Here is a 16,456-nt window from a genome sequence, read left to right as displayed (position 1 = left end):
CTGGTGAGTAGAGAGGCCAATCCCCTACATCAGATTTGCGACAAGGGTGTGTGTGTGTGTGGAGGAGAGGGAAACGTCTTCATTATTCCCTATGTGGAGATCATTTCTCATAGGGTATAATGGGGAATTGATCTGGAGGTTTTGGGGGCTCTGGGGGAGCTATTTTTTGAGGTAGAGGCACCAAATTTTCAGCATAGTATCTAGTGCCTCTCCCCAAAGTACCCTCCAAGTTTCAAAACGATTGGACCAGGGGGTCCAATTCTATGAACCCCAAAAGAAGGTGCCCCTATCCTTCATTATTTCCTAAGGAAGGAAGACATTTTAAAAAGTGTGCTGTCCCTTTAAATGTGATGGCCAGAACTCCCTTGGAGTTCAGTTATGCTTGTCACACGCTTGTTCCTGGCTCTGCCCCCAATGTCTCCTGGCTCCACCCCCAAAGTCCCCAGATATTTCTTGAATTGGACTTGGCAACCCTAGGTGGGCCGTGTGCCGTCTGCATGCTCCCGGGTGCTCCTTTTCCGGCCAGCTCACTTCCATGGTGGTTTGATGCCACCCTGAGCCGGCGGCTTGTAACCTGCCGAGTTTACTCTGTTCAGGAGCACATTGATAGAGATTTTTCTGTTTGAAATTCAATTTCTATATCTCAAACAATGGAACACTTGCGAGGCTTTTAATATGAAAGCAAAAATATATTTATTACTACAATATATTACTTTACTGTTTGCTGATGATGCTGCACTCGTCTCCCACTCAGTATCAGCTCTGCAGCATATGACGTCCTGCTTTGCAGAGGCTGCCAAGCTATTCGGCCTAGAAGTTAGTCTGAAGAAGACAGAAGTTCTCCACCAGCCTGCACCCCAGGAAGATTATCACCCTCCCTGCATCACTGTGGGTGAATCAGTTCTGAAGACAGTCCAGCAGTTCAGCTACCTGGGGTGCATCATCTCCTCAGATGCTAAGATCGACAAGGAGATTGACAACAGGCTGGCAAAGGCAAACCGTGCATTTGGCCGACTGCACAAAAGAGTGTGGAGCAACAAGCATCTGAAAAAAGGCACAAAGATCAATGTTTACAAAGCGGTTGTGATGACAACCCTCATCTATGGCTCCGAATCGTGGGTTTTATACCGTCGTCACCTGCGACTCCTCGAGCGCTTTCATCAGCGCTGCCTTCGCACCATCCTCAACATCCACTGGAGTGACTTTGTGACCAACACTGAAGTTCTCAAGCGGGCGGAGGTTACCAGCATCGAGGCACTGCTGTTGAAGACGCAGCTGCGCTGGGCAGGACATATTTCTAGGATGGAAAACCACCGCCTTCCCAAGATTGCCCTGTATGGCGAATTCTCCACCGGCCATCGAAATAGAGGGGCACCAAAGAAGAGGTACAAGGACTCCTTGAAGAAATCCCTTGGCACTTGTCGCATCAACCATCACCAGTGGTCTGACCTAGCCTCAGATCGCAAAGCATGGAGGCACACCATCCACCAGGCTGTCTCTTCTTTTGAGAACGCATGCATAGTTGGTCTTGAGGACAAAAGGAGATTGAGGAAGAATCGCACTGCTACAGCACCAACCCTAAATCAGACTTTTCCCTGCAGCCACTGTGGCCGGACCTGCCTGTCCCACATTGGTCTTGTCAGCCACCAGCGAGCCTGCAGCAGACGTGGACTATTGCACCCTTCTTAAATCTTCGTTCGCGAAGCCAAGCCGAGAGAGATATTACTTTACTTTATTACTACAAAGGAATGGGGAACCGGGAGAGAAAATAAACCACTAAGAAACTACATCTTGCAATAGAGAAAACATGGCTAAGAGTGGGGAGACTGAGAGGAGACTTCCCTTTCTTCTTGACCTTTTGCTGACTAACTGGCCAAACAAACAAGCAAGCTTCCCCCCTCCCTTATCTCTTGATTGGCAGGGAGCCAGGCTGTAGGTCATGTAGACAACAGAGAATTAGGTACAGTATTAGCCCTATAATGACTGGAACTTTAGAACATTGCAAAGGACATGAAGAACAGATACATAATTCCAACACACATGACTGAATTGGCTTGAAAGGGCGCCCTCTTTTCCTTTTCATGGTAAAGTGAGAGAAGCCTGTAGATTAATTTCAGAGAAGGGAAAAAAATCCTTCTCAAACAAACAAGCAGCAACAGCTTTGCCTGGGCAAGGGGGGGAACCTCCCAGCCTCTCATATATTTATTTATTATTATTTTCTTTAATTTATATCTTGTCTTGCACGTGGAGCAGGCTCTGGGCAGCTTACAGGTCACATAATCATGCTAGAGACAGAAATAAAGGTTTAAAATTCAACCCATTAAGATTTAAAATACATACTTAAAACCAGAATAGAGTTGCCACAATAATGATAGAGAAGAATATCATATTGATGAACAAAGCTTGATTTTGGAGAATGGTAACGGAAGATTCTTTTCACTTACCATGAAGTCTTCCTTCTCCGTGGTCCCGGAGTGGTCCAGTCCTCACTCTTGGGGATCATAGCTCCTCCTTCTCGACAGCAGGGCTTAACAAACTTGACCCGGAGGGGAGGTGCTTGATCCTCAGAAACTCAGATCATCTGCCAGCTACCACACCTCCCTAAGTATAACTCCAACATAAATAGGAGAAAGGAAATTTCCAGGGAACAAACACAACCCTCTCCTACACATATCCTGAGCCCCTGTCTAAAGGACTCTATGGCAGAAAAAACCCAAACCTAACAGTGTACTACACCGGATTCAGTTACGACTTCCAACCCCGAGGTCCCAGGTCAAAGCTGAAACCCGTTAGACACAACTGGGTGGGTAGGACTGGACCATTCCGGGACCACAGAGAAGGAAGACTTCACGGTAAGTGAAAAGAATCTTCCGTTCTCCAGTGGTCCCAGGAGTGGGCCAGTCCTCACTCTTGGGACGTAAAAAAGCCGTGTCCCAGGGCGGGCCTCTCAGCTTTGCCCAGAGACCACGTGTTGGAGGACTTTCCTTCCAAATGCAGCCTCAGCCGAGGCCACCTTATCAATCCTGTAGTGCCTAGTGAAGGAGTGAACCGACTTCCAAGTAGCCGCCTTACACACCACCTCCAGGGATGGAAAAGCCCTATAGGCCGCTGAAGTAGCAGCCCCTCTAAGTGAATGAGCCGTCACCCCTACCGGGGGCTCCAGTCCTGTTGCCTTATAGGCCTCACTAATGCACCCCCTGATCCACCTGCTAATGGTGGAGGCCGATACCTTGTGCCCAGTGTCTGCAGCCCTGAAAGAAACAAACAAGGAATCAGACCGGCGAAAGTCCTTGGTTCTGTCCAGATAGAAGCTAAGGGCTCTACGAACATCCAGACAGTGCCATGCCTTCTCCTTCTCATGAACTGGATTAGGGCAGAAAGAGGGAAGCACAATGTCCTCTGCCCTATGGAAACGGGAATTCACCTTTGGCACAAAGGCCGGATCAGTGCGGAGCACAACTTTATCCTGGTGGAATACACACAAATCCTTATGTATGGACAGAGCCTGAAGCTCTAACACTCTACGCGCCGAAGTGATACCCACTAAGAATACCACCTTAAAGGTGAGCAACTTCAGGCTGCATGATGCATTAGGCTCAAAGGGCTTGCCACAGAGCGCCTTCAACACCGTGTTCAAATTCCACGATGGAAATCTATGTACCTGCGGTGGATTAATCAAAGCCACCCCCTTCAGAAACCTCCGGATGTGTGTATGTGTTGAAATAGCATTGCCCTTCTTAGATCCCCTCACTGCTGCTATGGCCGCCACCTGTCTGCGTAGTGTACTGGTACTAAGGCCTTTCTCTAGTCCCTCCTGTAGGAAAGACAACACCACAGAGACCGAGGCCTGTAGAGGATCTTCCCCTTTAACCACACACCAGGCATGAAAAATCTGCCAAGTGACATTATAGCTTCTGTTAGTTGAAGCCTTTCTAGAGGACAACATGGTGTCTATTACTGGAGTGGAATAACCTAGCCTAACTAACTGCTGCCGCTCAATCTCCAAACAGTGAGCTGAAACATTTCTGGACGCGGATGCTGCAGGCAGCCCTGAGAAAGTAGATTCCACCTCGTAGGAATCTGCCATGGCTCTACTATTGACAGTCTTTGCAGTTCCGGGAACCAGGCTCTCCGAGGCCAAAAGGGGGCCACCACAATCACCTCCGCTTTCTGTTCCTGGACCCTCTGCAAAAACCTTTGGAGGACTTGGAACGGAGGAAAGGCATACAATAGAGTCTTCGGCCAGTCTGAATTTAGAGCGTCGATAGCAACTGCTCCTCTGCTTCTTGTCCTTGAGAAATACTGTGGCACCTGATGATTGTCGTCCGACGCAAACAGGTCTACATTCGGTGTCCCGAATCTTTGACAAATCTTGCGAAATGTCTCGTGATGAAGTGACCATTCCGACTGGTTCAGCGCCTGTCGGCTCAGCCAATCTGCCACCACATTGTCTTTTCCTGCCACGTGTGTGGCTTTGATGGACAGAAGATGACCTTCTGCCCACCTGAAAAGGGCCTCCGCTTCGTCTTGTAGCTTTCTGTGCCTGGTGCCGCCTTGGCGATTTACATAGGCTTTTGCCGTCATATTGTCTGTTTGTATCAGGACGTGAGTCCCGACCACCCATTGTCTCATGTGAAGCATGGCCAGACGTATGGCTCTCAACTCCAGAAGGTTTATGCTTTCCCTGGCTTCCTGGTCGCTCCACTGACCCTGCGCTACTGCTCCTGACATGTGGGCTCCCCAACCAAAAGACTGGCGTCTGTGGTCACCACCACTCTCTTGGGTTCCCTCATCTCCTGCCCCAAGGAAAAAAGGCCGGGAGCCTGCCACCACTCGAGGGCTCTCAATAGGTCGGCTGGCAGTGTCAGAGAGATCAGGCTTCTGGCACCTATTTGCTTCTGAAAAGATAAAAGAAATTTCTGAAGTGGCCTCGTGTGAAAACGTGCCCACTGAACTATGTCCTGGCACGAGACCAGAATTCCCAGTAATTTTGCCAGTAGCATCAGTTTGACTCGCTTCCTTTGCTTGACTTCTGCCATCAGCTGTAAAATCTTTGTCTGTCTCTCAGGAGTCAGAAAGACCTTGTCCTTGTTGGAATCGATCTGAACACCTAGGTGCGTCAGAGACTGGGAAGGAAGCAAGAAACTCTTCTGAATGTTTATGACGAACCCATGCGCCCTGAGCAGCCTCATGGTCAGGTCGAGGTGTTTCTTCGTCTGCTCCGCTGACGGGGCCTTGACCAGAATGTCGTCCAGATAAGGAAAAATCAACACCCCCTGTAACCTGAGGGCTGCCACCAGAGTGACCAGAACTTTTGTGAACACCCTGGGAGACGACTTGAGCCCAAAAGGCAAGGCTCTGTATTGGAAATGGGGCCCGTCGTAAGAGAAACGAAGAAACTTCCGATGACCCCTGGCGATTGGGATATGAAGATAGGCTTCCGACAGATCTATGGAGGCCATGAAGTCCCCCCGCTGGATGGCAAGAAGTATGGACCTCAGTGTCTCCATCCGGAACTTTTTTGTGATAACCGACCTGTTCACCCACTTCAGATCCAGTATCGCCCGAACATCCCCATTCTTTTTGGGTACCACGAAAAAGACTGAGTATGTGCCTTGAAATTTCTCTGACGGAGGTACCGGTTCGATGGCTTCTATCGAAACTAGATGGTCGATGGCTAGCAGTAGTGTTCGATGCTTCTCAGGAGACTGTGATCTTTGTACTTCCAAAAAACGGTGTCGGGGGAGGGAGTAAAACTCCAAAGAGTAGCCGTTGGTCACTGTGTCCAACACCCATCTGTCTGAAACTGTTTGATGCCACACATGGGAGAATCTCTGAAGTCGTCCCCCTATCTGACTTGTGTCCGTGGACTTGTCCCAGTCACGCTGAGGTGGGCTTCTTTTGGCCTTTAGCGGGCTGATTCTGTTTCCCCGTGAAGGAAGGTCTACCATCTCTAGGCTTCGACTGCCACTTTGTACTGTATGGCTTGAAGGATGCTTGCCTGGACTCTCTCCTATTGCCACGAAAGGACTGAAACCTTTGTCTCGTCCTGTTATCTCGTCGTTTGGATGGCAGAACTTTTTTCTTATTTCTTTCCTCAATAAGGTATCTATCCAAACCTTCTCCAAAGAGTGAGGACCCTTTAAACGGAACTGCAGCAACCTTAGCTCTAGCCGAAGGATCCGCATCCCAATTTCGTAGCCAGGTATTTCTTCTGGCCATAACGCTACAGGCCATAGCTCTAGCTGACAGCTGAACCGCTTACAGAGTAGAGTCTGATGCAAAAGCCGTGGCTAATGTTATCTTTTTAAGAGAGTCCTTGACGTCCTTAGGCAGGTCATCCCTCTTAGCCAGGTCAGATAGCCAAATATATGAAGCTCTACAGAAGAGAGACGTGGTGGCTGACACCTTCAAGGAGCTGGCCGAGGCTTCAAAATCCCTCCGCAGAGCCTGCTCAATGCGTTTATCCGTAGGGTCCCTTGGCATTCCATCTGCATCCATCGGGAGTATGGAATTAGAAGCCAAACTATTGACCGGGTCATCCACCACCGGTAACTTCAGCCTCTTAGCCGCCTCTGGGATGAATGAAAAGAACTTGGAAAAATTAGAAGAAACTGTTTTCGGCTTGGCCGGGTGCTCCCACTCTGACCTGATAATAGAAAAGAAACCTGACGGCAATGGCACCTGTAGGGGTTTGGCCCCTGATTTTGGAATGATGTCTTCCATACCCAAAGGAAACTCTGTATCCTCCTCATCTTTGCATTTGGGGGTGTACTGAATCTGCAGCGTTCTAATCACCTTTGGGAGTAAGCGTGTATACACGTCCGCAGGAAAAAGTTTGGAATGAGTAGAGGCTACCCCCTCCTCTTCCTCAGAGAGTTCCCCAGTATCTGGAGATGAAGAGGCATCCGATAAGTCAGAATCCTCTTCCTCTTGATCAGAGGGACAGGAGCGTAAGTCTGTCCTGCTGCGCTTAAGAGGTCTAGGGGAAAAAACTTTCCTCTTCCTTATCAGCCTCTAAGTGTTTAGTCTTGGATGTTCTTTTGAGTGGGGGGGTTGGAGTAGCCACAGAGGCTGCCTGGACCTCCTTTCTAACCAGTTCTTGTATCCAGGATAGAAGATTTGACTTTGCCTCATCTGCAGAAATATCATCATGATGAACTTCTGCCCTTTCTTCCTGTGCTGGTGAATCAGCCAGCTCCAAATCACAAGTGCCCTCCTCCATTACAGCTCCCTTGGGGAATCTGGTGGAAGCGGCCATCTTAGAATGTATGGCCCTGCAATAACAAAAGAAGGCACAACCAAAATGGCTTCCATTCCCGCCAAAATCAGCCCCTCCATACACTCCTTTCCCCCACCAGCTCAACACTGAGATCCTCTCAACAAAAAACCAAACATTCCCTTGTTTTGTTTCCTTCCCCTTTTCCCAATGGCCAAATAGATACCCAGACCTCTCTATACCAGAGAGGCTAAGGGATAGGGAATGAATGGGAGGGGGGAAGGGGGGGGAAGCGCTGAAAACCAAAACTGGCTGCCAGTAGCTCCCAACATAAAACTTTCCTCTTCTGGAGGCTTCCTGGGGATGGGATCATAAGGGCTAGGTCAACTGACCTCCTCTAATCCCCCACCACTCTGCAGAGCTTTCCCAATGCAAGCCTTACCGCTGCTGGGTTCCAAACGCTTCTGCCTCCGTCGTTCCAGGAGGGCTGCGTGTTAACACGAGTCCTCTCCCAGCTGCTCGCTCCCTCTCTCCTCCTCTCCCTTAATTCCTTTGTCCCCAAGGCCCCTGGGTTTGCCAGAGTGCCTTTGCAGGGCGACTGGGAGAAGGAACGATCAACAGCCTTCGGCACGTCCACCAGGCTGGAAAGAGCAAAGGGAGGGCTTCGCGCGCGCGTGCCTCACTCCGAGGCTCCTCTGGCGCCGTTGGAAAAAACGCGGGAGGAAAAGATCCTCCCAGAACGGCCACAAGAGGGAGCTCTTGCCTTCCCTTCTGCCGTCCAGGAAATTTTCAATAGGTATGTTCCTCTTCTTCTTTCTTCTTTATTTCTTTCTATAATTTACCGGGCCAGGAGCCACAAAGGGGCTCTATAGCACGTCCTGCTTCGATGGCAGGGCTAAAGAAACTGAGTTTCTGAGGAACAAGCACCTCCCCTCCGGCTCAAGTTTGTTAAGCCCTGCTGTCGAGAAGGAGGAGCTATGATCCCCAAGAGTGAGGACTGGCCCACTCCTGGGACCACTGGAGAACCACTATTAACTTAAACCAGTTTCAGGAGCTGGCTTTGAATTTCTATTTGCCATTTCCCTTTCGGTAGAGTGAATATATTTCAGTCCTATATAGGGTTGCCAGGTACAACTCAAGAAATATCTGAGAACTTTGGGGGTGGAGCCAGGAGCAAGGTTGTGACAAGCACCATTGAACTCCAAAGGGAGTTCTGCCCATCATGTTTAGTGGGACCACGCACCTTTTAAATGCCTTCCTTCCATTCAGAAAATCTGGAGAATAGGGGCACCTTCTTTGGAGGCTCACAGAAATGGAACCCCTGGTCCAATTTTTTTTTTAAACTTGGGGGGGTGGGCTGAGGTGATGCTATGCTTAAAATTTGGTGCCTGTACCTCAAAAAAACAGCCCCCCAGGTACCCACAGATTGATTCTCCATTATACCCTATGGGAACCAATCTCCATAGGTTATAATGGAGTGCCCAGCAGACATTCCCCCCCCACCCTTTTCTAATAATCCTGAAGCAGAGGACGGGCCTCCAAACTGGGGGATCCCCTGCCCCCAACTGGGGATTGGCTACCCTAGTCCTATGCTCCATCACTCACTGGGGTGGATTCGCTCTCTATTACATTTTTCTAGCTTGCTTTGCAACTAATGCAGTTGTGTGGGTGTTAAAATACAGCTCCAGTTTTCCTGTGTAATTGTACTGACATTCTGAGGAAGAATCAAAATGAGAAAACTACCTAGGATACTCCTCATAGAGACAGCCTACGGTCTTCCCGCAATTTGATGACAGCAAGATTTGCATCTGCCTTAGAGGTTTTCCACCACATACATAATAGGCTATATTTAGTGGAGTTGTTAGCTGTTATTATAAGCTGCTTCCCTGGGGACTTTCATACTTCTCCACATGGTGTTTGTATTATGTATTGATTGTGATTTGGATCTATCTTTACATCTAACTAGTACATCTAACTTCCTTTCCTTTACATCTAACTAGTACATCTAACTTCCTTTCACCCATTCATTAATTTTAAATTGTCTGATGTATCTACTTTTACATTAATTATTTTTGGGCTTTTCCAAATCAAGAGTTTTGTAAACCATTATGCTCAATATCACCCTTCTTCCATAAGCTTTAATAGCCTCTCAAATTGTAAGTTTTGTCATTTTGCTGATACAGTTGGTTTTTAAAAACCATTTTAATTCTTCCTTTATTATACCTTTTACATCTGGATTTAGGAACACGTTGTTATCCAGTATAAAAGAGCTAGAGTCCAGGAACACTTTAAAGACTAATAAAATTTGTGCAAGGGTATGAGCTTTCATGAGTCACTTCTTCGGATTCTGTTGTTATCCAGTCCTCAGTTGAAGCCAACTTGCCTGTCAGCCTTCATAGACAGACATGGGTAATTGAACCAATTTGGCAGGAACATACCCACTCAACCCGGGATCAGGCAATCAGGAACAAGGGATGGCTCCAACCAGTTTTTCACTCAGTCTCAGGGGCGTAGCTAGGGCTTTGGGGGCCTGGGGCCCAAGATTTATGTGGGCCCCCCTATGTGTGTGCACGCCGCCAGAAACAGGATATGATGTCACTTCCGGTGATGTCACTTCCGCAAGATGGCCACCACTTGCGAGGGAGCCCTGCTGGAAACAGGAAGTGATGTAACTTCCCCAAAATGGCCACCACTTGTGGGGGGGGAAACAGGAAGTGGTGTCACTTTGGGGGCGGCACCCCCCCCCCAAGATGGCACTCCTCCAAGCTAAGCCAGCCAGCGGCTTGGAGAATACATTTAAGGTTAAAGTTGCTTTCTGTCCACCTCTCCTCCCCCACCTATCTATTTGCCTGACTGCCTGCCTTCCTCTTGTGGCTCTCAAACATCTGATGTTTATTCTGTGTGGCTCTTGCATTAAGTGAGTCTGGCCACCCCTGGTATAAAGGAATGAATAAATAAAAATTGCTGGGGAAAGCTGCATACGTGAACACCATTTCTGGAGTCACTCCATGCAGAAAGTGCTTCTGTGAAGTGGCATGAGACGTTCCTTAAGAGTCCCATGTGAGAGTCATGCAGAAATGTATATTTCAAAAACGATTCTTCGGGATGCGGCTCCCTTTACCTCTCTTGGAACAGAACCAGGCAAGATTTGTAGGGGATGTGTGTGGGGAGGGGGCAACAGCAGCTTGCCCTTTGCCATTTATTGTTAAAACAGGGGCTAGCCAGATTCACGGAGAGCAGCTCCTATAAGCTGTGACGACTAAATGGAACCTCCACATTCCAGGGCAGCATACCTCTGAATCACAGTTGCAGAGAACGCAACCAAAGGGGTGGGATTCTGGCTTCCTTGGCTGACGAGGTGCAAGATGAGGCGACCCTTGGATCCAATCATGAGAAGGGGGGCTTCATTGTCATGGCCCCTTCCTTACACAACCAGTGAAACGCTGATTGCCAGTTTTTCTCCAGGCCAGTTCGGCCAGGGATCCTGGAGGGTGGTGTTGTTTTTTGTCTTGGCATCTTTTTGCAATGGAGCAGAGGTTACTGAGGGTGCGGGGGGGGGGAGGTAGTTGCGAATTTCCTGCATTGTGCAGGGGGTTGGACTAGATGACCCTGGAGGTCCCTTCCAACTCTATGATCCTAGGATCCAGCAGGCCGCCTCTGAGGCACTGAAAAAGGTCCTTGCTCAATATCTGACAGCTGAAAGCCCCCGCCCCCCCCCGGGAAAAAAAGACATGAACAAATGAACACATGAAGCTGCCTTATACTGAATCAGACCCCACCCCCCCTTGGTCCATCAAAGTCAGTATTGTCTTCTCAGACTGGCAGCGGCTCTCCAGGGTCTCCAGCTGAGGTTTTTCACACCTATTTTCCTGGACCCTTTTTTAGAGATGCCAGGGATTGAACCTGGGACCTTCTGCTTCCCAAGCAGATGCTCTGCCACTGAGCCACCGTCCCTCCCCAGGCTCGTTTAAAGGCATGCTACCATAATGAAGGACACTAGCCCTCTTGCTTTTCCCCGCAGGGCTGCTCTTAACAACTGCGGGGCAGGCAGATGTTCTACAGGAGCAGTTTCCCCTAGTGGTGGTGGAAAACTCGCCCTGCTGAGTTTCTGCCTGTCCTGCAAAGTGGGAAGGCTCTGACCAGGCTGCAGTAGGCACGTGGGGGGGGGGAGGAAGAAAAGGCCTAAGATCTTGCAAAAAAAAAAAATTAGATTTTAAATACTTGCCTGGATTCCCAAAAGCTGCACGCGCCGAAAAGTCCCTAGAAAGAAAGAGGACTCCTCCCCCTCCACCCCCCTGACTTAAATGCTTCGGGCCTCGAGCCCGGGAATGGAACGCTCGGCGGCGCCCGCGCGCGTCGCAGCCAATCAGAGCGCTCCGAGGGTTCTACCTTCGTCCAATCGGGAGAATCGGATGCGGGCCGCCCTCTCCCTGCCTCCCTCCTGATTGGCTGGCGCCTGGCGGCATCCGTTGTAGCAGGGGTGGGTCGCGTGCAGGGGCGTAGCTAGGGCTTTGGGGGCCCCCCAGACCTGGGGGGCCCCCCAGACCTGGGGCGACCCGCCTCCCACGCCCCCCCCTCCCTACGCCACTGCTCAGTCTCACCCAATTCCCATCCAACCCAAACAACATTTGTACACAGAGGTACCATGATCTACCTTTTTCAGTGATCAGAGGCCACCCCTCCATTTTTCAATAGCAGAAAAAACTGCTTGGATCCAGGCCTTGAATTCGGCAGTAGCTACAGAAGCGCAACTCCTGAACCCTTCTGGTGACCCCCCCCCCTCCACCCTACCTAACTTGTCCATTGAATAGTAGGTACAGTTGCATAACAATCCCTGGATTAGGAGAGCAGCCAGCCAGCCAGCCAGCCACCAAGCAGCCCTCATTAACCCCTGGAGAAGGCCATGCCATCCTTTCTCAACTTATGTGATTTTGGGCGGCACGTGGCTTGCTGGCCTTCTCTGTCTGGGGGGGGGGCAACCAAGGAGAGCCCCAGGTGAGCAAGGTCTACTTGGCAGGATGGATCTGAAGGGCTGTCATCAATAAGCTGTAGAGTCTTGTGAGCAAAAATTCTACTTTGTGAGCTACTGGCATTAAAGTTGTAAGCTACTGCATAGATTAGCTTGCTCTGAGGCATTTTTCCTGAGCTAAGACAAAAAATTGTGAGCTAGAGGCTAAAAAAGATGAGCTAGCTCACACTAACTCAGCTTAGAGGGAACACTGGCTGTCACTTAGAGGAAGGCAAGAAGATGTTCCTGTTGGCAGCAGAGAAGAAGACAACAAGAAGAAGACATTGGATTTATATTCCGCCCTCCACTCAAGAGTCTCAGAGCGGCTGACAATCTCCTTTATCTTCCTCCCCCACAACAGACACCCTGTGAGGTGGGTGGGGCTGAGAGGACTCTCACAGAAGCTGCCCTTTCAAGGACAACCTCTGCCAGAGCTATGGCTGACCCAAGGCCATGCTAGCAGGTACAAGTGGAGGAGTGGGGAATCAAACCCGGTTCTCCCAGATAAGAGACCGCACACTTCACCACTACACCAAACTGGCTCTCCAGATTCTCCAAAAGAAAACGGCTTGCCAGATTTTCAAACTGTAGGTTGGGTTGACCACTCTTGTGACTGTGGAAGGCTTTACCGTTCCATATAAAATTATTGGTGAGGAAGAAATCCCAGCCCTCGAAAAAGATCTTACTTCTCGGGCAAACGATTCTCGGGCAAGGGACCTCAGGAGAACGAGACTTCAGCATTTCTCTAAGAGTCTTTATTGTCTTCCGGAATCTTTTGTCTTGTTAAACGACTTTCTGAACATTCTGTTTGAAGGACTTTTGTTTATACAGTGGAGTTATGCAATGAGATGTGGACTGAGAAATTTACTAATACTTTACTACTGTTGGAAACATATGATCTGATTACTTTGTATTGTTGGAGATATATGTGGAGATGTATGAATAGAACATTTCAAATAGTTTTGTATTAATTTGCACATAAGATATGAACCCTACTAGTGAAAAAAGATTTAATTGCATGCGGAGTGATTTTTCCTGTGTTCTGTATAGCTGAGGAGAGGACTCGCAATAATGGACTTAAATTAAGAGTGGGATATTAATTTACTGGATATTAGGGGTGATAACAGACAGGCAGTTTGGGGCAGTTGGGAGGCGCTCTGAAGTGGGCCGGCTCAAAAAGAGCCATCCCGAAGCCTTCATAAGCTCCCCAGCAAAGCACCTGCATCCCGTCTGCCAGGTGGCTGAGTGCCTCCAAACGTGGAGATGCCTCAGAAGCCAGACTATTCTTCCCCCGCCCCTCCCCATTGTATCAAGTGCTTATGTATTCAAGCGCTCTGGCTTATTTCTTCACACACACAAAGGTGGAAGCGGCTTAGGGCAGCTTGGCACTGTCACACAGTCAAGTTGCTTTACATCCACCCTGCCACTTCCAGACGGCAAGGAGGCAACTGGTGGTTGGCCAAAGATTTGCTACCACTTTAAAAGTAATAGCTTTTTGAGCTGCTCTGCAGAGCCTGGGGGACAGGGTGGGTACGGGATGGAAATGGGTGGCAGATGTTGCTGTCTGGAGGGATTTTTGGGGTCAATTCAGCGTCGTCTCTGTGTCGGCCCAGAGTGCTGGTCTGTAATCACCCTAGGAAAAACCATTTTAACAGTAAGAGTTGTTTCTAATTTTTCAATTTCTGCACTACTTGTTTCTGCACCTTCACTGAGGCTCCCTAGATGGCTTACGCAAGGCCCCATAAAAAGCATGCGTCAGTTTAAAATGATTAAAACAATACATTGCAACGACACAGATATAGTAAATTACAGGAAAACAATATGATCACCAAGGTGTCAATCCAGTCTTTCATAATAAAAGGCTTCTGTCAGAAGGCAGCCATTATGTACTGTTCACTCAAGCCCTTCAGGGCTCCTGAGGTTAAACCAGCACCTTGTATTGAGCATGGAAGTAAACCAGGGTTTGTGTGTTCATAGCAGAGGGTTGCAATCAGGGCTCCATGCTGCTCTATTTCTAAACTTCAGATCAATCTCCAAGGACAGCCAAGGTGGAACACATTGCAACAGTCTGATTTGGATATTACCAAGGCAAAATTACCTATGGGTGGTTGAGTTTTTTGCAAGAGATGTGGGGCTTTTATTGAGCAGGAACGCACAGAAATGCAGTTCTGGCTGGCTAGGTGTCAGGCTAGGGGTCAGGTGGTGCGGCCTAATATACACATGAATTCTCTCCTCTGCACGCCCTACAACTTGCGATTTGAACCCATGCCCCTCCTGGCTAATTAAATCCTGCCTGAGGGAGCTTGAATGTCCTTTACGGGACATCATAAATAGATCCCTCTCGGAGGGGCGCTTTCCATCATCTCTAAAAGAGGCTTTGGTCCGTCCCCTCTTGAAAAAAAGTACAGCGGATCCGGCCGAATTGGCAAACTACCGGCCGGTCTCTAATTTACCGTTTTTAGGTAAAATTATAGAGAGGGCAGTGGCGTCACAGTTGCAGAGCTTTCTGGATGACGCTTCCATCCTAGACCCTTGCCAGTCCGGCTTTCGCCCGGGTTACGGGACAGAGACAGTACTGGTCGCCCTGGTAGATGATCTCCAACGGCACCTGGATCGGGGCGGTGTGGCGGTGCTGATGTTGTTGGACCTGTCGGCTGCGTTCGACACGGTTGACCATCGGCTACTGACCCGCCGCCTCGCCGATGTAGGGGTGAGGGGGTCTGCCTTACAATGGCTTGCCTCCTTCCTCGAGGATCGGGGACAAAGGGTGGCAATTGGGGGTGAGCTGTCCCAGAGGCGCACACTGGATTGTGGAGTGCCTCAGGGGGCAGTTCTCTCACCAATGCTATTTAATATCTATATGCGCCCCCTTGCCCAGATTGCCAGGAGACATGGACTTGGGTGCCATCAATATGCAGATGACACCCAACTCTATCTGCTAATGGACGGCCGGCCTGACTGCGTCCCAGAGAATTTAGACCGGGCCCTGCAGGATTTGGCAACCTGGTTGAGGAAGAGCGGGCTGAAACTGAATCCAGCGAAGACAGAAGTCCTTTGTCTGGGTCGGGGCGCTCGGGGAGGGGAAATACCTCTCCCAGTCTTCGATGGGGCGCCGTTGAAAGCGGCGCACCGGGTTAAGAGCCTGGGAGTTTTACTGGAGCCTGCATTATCAATGGAGGCCCAGATTGCAGCCACTGCCAAGTCAGCCTTTTTCCATCTAAGGCGGGCAAAGCAGTTGGCTCCCTTCCTAGAGCGCCAAGATCTGGCAATGGTGCTTCATGCAACGGTCACCTCGAGACTGGATTACTGTAATGCCCTCTACATGGGGCTGCCTCTGTACCGAACCCGGAAGCTGCAGCTGGTGCAGAACGCAGCGGCTAGACTGTTGCTGGGACTCCCTAAATGGGAGCACATACAGCCTGGGCTGCGCGAACTGCACTGGCTGCCAGTTACATACCGGGTTCGTTACAAAGTGCTGGTCATTACCTTTAAAGCCCTATATGGTCGAGGACCTGTCTACCTTAGGGATCGTCTCTCCTCATATGAACCCCAGAGAGCACTGAGGTCAGCCGGGAAAAACCTGCTGACTATCCCCGGACCGAGAGAGGTGAAGCTGCAAAGCACCCGTAACCGGGCCTTCTCCTCTATAGCCCCGAGCCTATGGAACCAACTTCCAGAGGAAATGCGGGCCCTGCGGGACCTAGAACAGTTCCGCAGGGCCTGCAAGACCTTCCTCTTCAGACTGGCTTTCCCTGATGAAAATGGAAATTGCGAAGGAAACCGCCATCAGAAAAAGTAAACATAGCACTAGCACTTTTAAAAATTAATTTAATTTAATTTTAAAACTTAACCAGATTTTAATTAAATGCTTATAATGTTTAATGTAATTTTATCCATTTGTATAATTCAACCCTGAACCATGTTGTTAGCCGCCCTGAGCCTGCTCCGGCGGGGAGGGCGGGATACAAATAAAATTTGTTGTTGTTTTTGTTGCTGAGCTTTTTCTACAAAAAAGCCCCACAGAGATGTATCAGTTGGCAAACCAGCCTAAACTGCTAAAAGGCATACTTGGAAAAGTCTACCAGCTGCCTTTCTATGGACAGCAAAGGATTCTGAAGCACCCACAAACTACATACATGATTCTTTAGGAGCAATGTGACCTCATCCAGACACTTGATAAGAAGTGCCACGCAATCCAGAACAGGCTGAACATCTATTTCCATATCAGC

Source organism: Heteronotia binoei, chromosome 6 (genome assembly GCF_032191835.1).
Source record: "Heteronotia binoei isolate CCM8104 ecotype False Entrance Well chromosome 6, APGP_CSIRO_Hbin_v1, whole genome shotgun sequence".
Taxonomy (NCBI): domain Eukaryota; kingdom Metazoa; phylum Chordata; class Lepidosauria; order Squamata; family Gekkonidae; genus Heteronotia; species Heteronotia binoei.
The sequence above is the reverse complement of the archived record's forward strand: the minus strand, read 5'-3'. Positions refer to the sequence as shown.